This window comes from Morus notabilis, unplaced genomic scaffold, assembly GCF_000414095.1.
Source record: "Morus notabilis unplaced genomic scaffold, ASM41409v2 Scaffold1465, whole genome shotgun sequence".
Classification (NCBI taxonomy): Eukaryota; Viridiplantae; Streptophyta; class Magnoliopsida; order Rosales; family Moraceae; genus Morus; species Morus notabilis.
Genome location: NW_010357560.1, coordinates 14,680 through 22,460, shown reverse-complemented (window position 1 = coordinate 22,460; position 7,781 = coordinate 14,680).

The following is a 7,781-nucleotide window of genomic DNA, read 5'->3' as shown; positions in this document are numbered from 1 at the left end:
GGAATGGTCCAATATACCTTGGATATTTATGGTGCATTTTCATGCACTAATCAACTCCCTTACGTGGGGAAACCTTCAACAGAACAAAGTCGCCTTCTTGGAATTCCAAAGGCCTACGCCTTCTGTCAGCATAACTCTTCTGTCGACTTTGAGCTGTCAACAGGCGTTCTCGAATCACGGCTATCTTCTCGTCATTCTCTTGAATGACATCCGGTCCAGTTGTAAGTCTATCTTCCGATTCCAACCAACAAACAGGTGACCTACAAGGACGACCATACAGAGCTTCAAACGGTGCCATTCCAATGCTGGCCTGATAGCTGTTGTTGTACGCAAACTCAGCAAGATGTAGGTATTTCTTCCAGTTCCCACCAAATTCCAGAATACAAGCACGAAGCATATCCTCCAGAATCTGAATAACTCTTTCAGGTTGTCCATCTGTCTGGGGATGAAATACAGTGCTAAAATTCAGATCTGTTCCCATGGCTTCCTGGAAACTCCTCCAATACCGTGCATTGAAACGCGTATCACGATCTGACGTGATAGACAATGGCACTCCGTGTAACCTTACGATGTGCTCCAGGTACAATTCTGACAGAATTTTTCGAGAATACGTGGCACGAAAGGGTATGAAGTGCACGGACTTCGTTAACCTGTCAACCACCACTCAGATGGCATCGTGCTTCAGCTCGATTCTCGGTAGCCCTATCAGAAAATCCATGGTTATGTGCTCCCATTTCCATCCATGGTTATGTGATTCGAGCAAACTTTTTTCCTTTTCATTTTCTTTGCCTTTTTATCATGCCGAAGCTTAACAAATAACACCTTGTTCAATTGCCGTGTTATTGGCCCGGAATTTTGAATTTGCATATCTGTTTTGCGCAGTGCTGAGATGCTAGTCAATTTGGGCATCCCTTGGGTCATTCTTGGTCATTCTGAAAGAAGACTTCTTTTAAACGAGTCAAATGAGGTGAGAAGGGGAGCACCCCCAAAGTTGTCTTCCGTTTCTATCAAGTAAGAGTGTAGATAAACAATTATTAGTCATTTTGCTAGTACTTGGCGTCAAATGTGATGTTTACAACTATCTTCCAATGCTTGTACATTCGGTTTGTTGGAGACAAAGTCGCATATGCTCTCTCTCAAGGCTTGAAAGTTATTGCTTGTGTTGGAGAGACTTTAGAACAACGAGAATCAGGGTCTACAATGGCTGTTGTTGCTGCACAAACACAATCAATTGCTGGTGCTTTTTTTTTTCTTGCTTCAACGGGTCTCAAGAAGCATTTTTTGTTGCAACTGTTTTGGTCTTGGACGTTCTTACTCTTGTTTATGGTTTTGCAAAGTTGCTTAACTTTACATTATCTTGTTGTTTCCTCTATTGATGCACTATATGTCTACCGATTGAATTATTTTTTCCTGCTTTTGCAGAAAGTTCTAAACTGGGATAATATTGTTTTGGCTTACGAGCCAGTTTGGGCCATTGGAACTGGGAAGGTCGCAACCCCTGCTCAGGCTCAAGAAGTAAGGATCAAACTTTACTTCTGTTTTGTTGGCAAGGATCCTCATTGCTGCAAATATGCTACCTTACTTTTTAGTTTTTTAGAATTCAATTTTGCTTATATTTTTTTGGTAATGGTCGCAATACATTGCATTCTTACCTGTGAGAAACAGAGAAGTTGGCAATATTGGCAAGACCAGTTTCTCTGGCCAATGAAATTGTATATATTGCCAATGACGGGTTACAAAGTTGTCATGTTGTAGCTATACATGATGATTTATACTTGATATTTCACCCTTCTAGCGTCGATGGATGATATTGCATCTCTAATGCGCTTATAATGATGATTTGTTGTTCTAAACTTGATTTTGATATTTATTATAGATTAAACTGTTTATTTTATATGGACTATTTTGCTTCTTAAGATTTTATTTCATCTCCTTGTTGTTTATGCTTTTGGACTATTAAAAGAGGTATGAAGTCAGATTAAAATTGGTTTTCACCAACCCGAGTAATCCGACCCTACCCGAGGTCACTCGAAAGGTTGCGGGTTTGTAGATTTAAGAGAGTGTCGCGGCCCCAAGTTTTCTCAACCTGCACTGATCGGGTCGGCTCAATTTTTCGGCTCAACCCAACCCTACCCGGCCGATTTACACTCCTAAGCAGGATTGTAAAAAACGTGTGTCAGCATCTTCTCAGTCTCTTCTTTTATATATTTACACACACACACATATATATATATATATATGACGTATTCATATATAATTTTTTTATGCATCAAATCATCTAAAATTTTAATTGCATTCTGTCTTTGATTTACATACAGAGCCATCATCCAATTCCAAGCAAAAACAAGGTAATTGCTTTTCAGCCTTTTATCATGGTCAATTTTTTGTTTGTCTTTTGACTAATTTTTTTACTTTTTTTGTAGGAAATAGAGACACTTTTTTGTAAGTGATCACCAATTTTTTGTTTTGGGTTGCACTTTGTGGTTCAGACTCAAAATTGTAACAATATTTTGAACTGCGCCATCATAGATATAGTTAGATTCATCACACATATATCTACACATGTATATATTTTTTTAGGCTGTATCATAACGATCAAACCTTTTTTTTTAGAGGTTCTAATTCTTACAACCTCATGATTTTATATAGTTCTAAAATTTACAACTCTATTTTGATTTTTTTAGAGATTCTAAATCTTGCACCTTATAATTTTTTAAAGTTCTAAAATTTGTAACTCTATTTTAATTTTTTTAGAGGTTCTTAATTTTACAACCCTATAATTTTATTTGCATCCGGCATGTCTTAAAACATAAATCTGACTAGTAATGGCAGATGAATTTCTCATCTTGAGACGGTACTTTAATACAAAAGAAGGCTTAAGAGAAAACGTATAGACAATTTAGTGCAATAAGACAAAATATCATAAGGACATGAAAGCAAAGAAAAAAAAGGACCAATTCTTTACCTCTCTTTTTTTTTCAAATTTTTTCTCCTCACATGCTTACTATCTCACACTTTCTCTCACTACCTGCAATACACTCACTTTTCTGCACAAAGTTTGCTACGTGAGAAATAATGGTATGCCCTCTCATGCCTATATATGGACGTCTAAAGCAAATCTACTATTTTTTTCTTTATTTATTTTTTTAATTAGTCAATAATTTTTTTAATCTTCTATTTTTATTGTGATTGACTCTTTTTTCACAATATGTAAACATGATTGGCTGTTTTTATCTCTAAAAAATTACTCCCACTTATGTATAACAGTTTTGTAAACTTCTTCACGTTATTTTTCACTAAACTCCCTACTATCACATTTTACTTTTGTCCACGCACCAACTTCTTCTAGAAAGTTATCTAACCTCCCACGTGACAATTTTTTTATTGTTTTTTTTTTTTTTTGCTTTAAAATATCTCATTCATGAGGGATTGAAATGTGACAAGTGCGTAAGGCCAAAGGACATCACTAAGCACTCATAGTGTCCGTTATGACTTATGAGTGTGAAATGCCGTCTTCGGCATGTCTGAGCTCTGCACACGGATTTGGTGGTACCTTAACTTTAGGTCAATTTTTGAGAAGACGGTGGCCCCATGTAATTTATCAAGAAGCTCATCAATGACCGGAATCGGAAAATGATTCGAAACCGTTTCATAATTTAACACTCAATAATCCACACAAAACTGCTAGCTATCATCCTTCTTCTCAACAAGGAGTACGGGATTGGAATATTGAATCACGCTAGGCTGTATAATTCTTGTAGCATTTCGCCCACCAATTTCTCAATTTCATTCTTCAGCGCCTGTGGGTACCGATATGGTCTAACGTTGATCGGTGAAGTCCCTGTCTTCAAGACAATGGTGTGGTCCCGAGATCAGGGTGGAGGCAGGCCGGTAGGCATCTGGAAGACGGCTGAGTACTGTTGTAGTTCCGTTTTTATGGCCTCTTGGGACGGTGTTATCTCCTTTCCTTCCCGGTTCTTCCACTGAGATCATGCCCAACTCAAGGATCATTACTTGCCCTTCTCGCTTTAGTGCTCACATCATTGCCATTGATGAAACAGGGGACTTACAAAGGTTAAGATCCCATTGCAACAGCACAGCTGTCTCCCCAATTTTAAACCTCATGGATAAAGCATTCCAATTGAAAGTCATGGCTTCGAGTGACTCCAACCACTGCATGCCAAGGATGACTCCAACCAATAGTAACCACTACTTACTGGTATTAATGAAGTCAATAGTATAATCTTTTAAAATCGATAAATTATATAGCATCTCTCTAACTTTCATTTTAAATAAATTTGCTTTTCCAAATTTACCCTTGGGATTATCATCTTTTCTTCTTCCTCACACACTCAGCCCACGACTCTCTCTCTTTCTCTCCCCCTCTCCTTCCTTGTAGTTCTCTCTCTTTCTCAACCTCTCTGTCTCCTCCATCGCCGACCGAACTCCGGCATTTGGAACAAGACCTCGACGAAGCTAGAGCCTCTCTTTATCTCCCAAGTAGAACTCTCTCTCTCCCTGCTCCATCGTTGGCCAAACTCCGGCATTTGGAACCATACCCCGATGCAGCTAGATCATCGTCTCAACCCACCGTTTGAGATCTAGTCGAGATGAATCTCCCAATCGCCGGCAATGTCGCAATGACCTCCATTTCTTCCAAATATCGTCGACATTCTGACATTCCAGTACGTACCGAGATCTTGCAGTGTAGCAAATCATTCCTCGTCGTCCTTCCAAATCTCACCGTCGGGAGCCAGATACGACAACATCCAATCACCTATCTCTCCTTCTCCGTCAATCTACTCTCTCTCCGCTGAAGTCGAACCGCCTCTGTAAATCGCTCGAAGGAAATGTAGGAAGAGATGGACAACGACGATCTCAATGGCGGCGACTTCAAGTGCGGCGATTGCTGCGGTAGCAGCTTCCCTGGCGAGAAAATTTGATAAAAGAGACCGGGGCAAAACAAAAATTGAGAAAGTAGACCAGTTTTTTTATAACAAAAAAACGTTGACGTGTATTTTACGTGTCAAAAAATGGGTCCTATTAGTCCATGTGTTTGGGTCATTTCAAAAAAACTCTCCCTCACAAACCAACCGACCCTCGACCCTCTCTCCCTTCGACTGAACGCTCTTCACGACTGACCGACCCTCTCGTCGGTTTTTCTCTCCGATCTCTCACCGACCGCCGGTTTTTCTCTCCGATCTGTCACCAACCTCACGACCGACCCTTACCACTGATTTCCTCTCACTGGTTTCTCTCTCTCTTGCCGACGTTCTCTCGTCGGCCAGTCCTCTCTCTCCGATCTCTCTCGCCGACCCTCTCTCGCCGACATTCTCTCACTGACACCTTACCAAAAACCACCCGCCGCTTCACCAAAAACCGACCACCTTACTCAATAAAACTGACCAAAAACCGACCCCGACCACTCACCAAAAACCGACCCCCTTTTCACCAAAACCCGACCACCTTCTCACTAAAATTCGACCACCCTCCTCACCAAAATCTGACTAAAAACCGGCGACTTTCACGTCTGAAATAGCATCACAAAACAACTCTTCTTCCTCAACTAAGACGACCATTTCCCGAACACTTGTCGACGAGGCAACGAAATCTGCTCAGGTAATATTCTCTGATTTAAATTAAGGCTTTATTCTTATTTTACTTTTTCTTATACATTTTTGCAAGAACAAAAACTTAATAAAAGAAAACAAGAATTGCATACATTGGTCTATTCATAGTCAGTTTTTGTTCTTCTGTGGTCTGTTCGTAGTCGGTTCTAGGTCAGTTTTAAGTTGGTTCTTGGAGTGGTCGGTTCTTGTCGATTTTGGTCAGTTCTGGACGATTTTGGTCGGTTTTAGGGGGAAGGTCAGTTCGGGCCGGTTCTTGGTCAGTTTTGGTCGGTTCGGGTCGGTTCGGTCCGTTCTTATTGGGTTTGTAGTTAGTTCGGCCAGTTGGGGTCGGTTTGGTCTGTTCTTGTCAGGTTTGGGGTTGGTTTGGTCGGTTTTTGTCGGGTTTGGTGTCAGTTTGATCGTTTTGGTCAGTTCCGTCGTCGATTCTTGGTCGGTTCGGTCGGGTTTGGTCAAATTTTGGGTGGTTCGGTCGGTTTTATTCGATTTGGTCTGTTCTAAGTTGTCTAGATGGTTCTAGGTCGTGGACTGTCAGTTCTGGATCGATTCTAGGTCGGTTCGGTTTGTTATAGTTGGATCGAGATCGGTTTTTGGTCTATTCTAGTCGGTTATGTCGTCTTGGTCGGTTTTGACCGATGTATGTTTTCTTTTTTTTTTTTTTTTCTGTATGACCTCCCGAAGTACAACACAGATGAACTTCCTGGGATTGGACAGCTAAGGATGATCATGGATCCTATGCATGAGTACTTCCCAGTGAAAGTCATTATGAAGTCAAAGATCGAGGCCCTGTAGGTAATAAGGCAGAATCTAGACCTTAAAATGGAAATGCCAATTTTCAAGGAATCTGCCTTTGGACATTTGATTTCGATGCCTGAAAATATGATATATTTTGGAATGTTGACACACTATCTGCTTTTGAGGCAGATAGAAACAGAAAAGAAACATGAGTTGTGGTTCATGGTTAATGAAAAACCAACTAGGTTCGGAATGAGGGAATTTGTTTTAATCACTAGATTGAACTGCGGGAAAATCTCAGAGCCGGACGTGGTGTTAAAAGCTTCGAAGAATATAAGATTGTTAGAGCATTTTAAGGCCCACGTAGTACTTGTTGCTGATTTAAAGAAATTGTTCACAAAGAACAAGATAAAAGGTAGCGATAAAGTAAAGATCGCTATCATTTATTTTTTAGCACAAGTATTACTATTTGGAGACGAGAAGAATACCGTCCCACTAGATTGGCTGTCTTACGTCGACGATTTAGAGTTCTTTAACAGCTATCCATGGGGCAGGGTGTCTTTTGAATGCACTCTGCGGTTTTTGAAGAAGAACTTGGAAGAGAAATTCCAGAAATGGGTTCGGAAAGGACGTAATAAGAGCATCAAGGAAACCTACTTAATATGCGGGTTTCCTTGGGCTTTCCAGGTATGTCATACAGTTATATGCATAATTTTTAATCATGGCCTTATAGTAAATAATACCTTATTTTTTGTTTTACTAGACTTAAAAAATTAGTTTAACGCAGGTTTGGGCATTCGAAACTTTTCCAATCATCTGCGCCACGTTTGCAAAGACAGTTGATGAACGTCTTTCCAGAATCCTCAAATGGGAGGCACACCGGGTTTCATTGGTCGAGGTTAGACAGATAGACGACCTCATGCAAAGTGGCGAGGTAAGGGTTTAAATACAATTTTTTATAGGTATTTTTTTACAAAATAGACATATTTATTTTTTTAACAATATGTTTGTACCTAAATAATCATTGAATGTATGTTCTTTTAATATACAGGGAATGATCGTACCAATTATTTATTCCACTGTAACACCCTGAAGAATTAATTAAGATTAATTAAGGTAATTGAGATTTTTAGTGTGCCTAATCTAGATTATTAATTGAGTTTAATTAATAAATGTTTCCGACACGTGTGAGTTTAAATAGTTCCAAGGTATTTAAATTATTCTCAGTAATTTATTTTAAACCAGAAGTGTGTATGGGCGCATTTCTGGACTGCTATTTTAAAATATTGACACTTGTCCATTTTATTTCCTTTTTCTTTTTCTTTTCTTTTTCTTTCCTTTTTCCTTTCCTTTCTCTTTCCTTTCCCGTGCACCTTTTCCTTCACTCTCACTCTCCCGTGCTCTCTCTCTCTCTCTCTC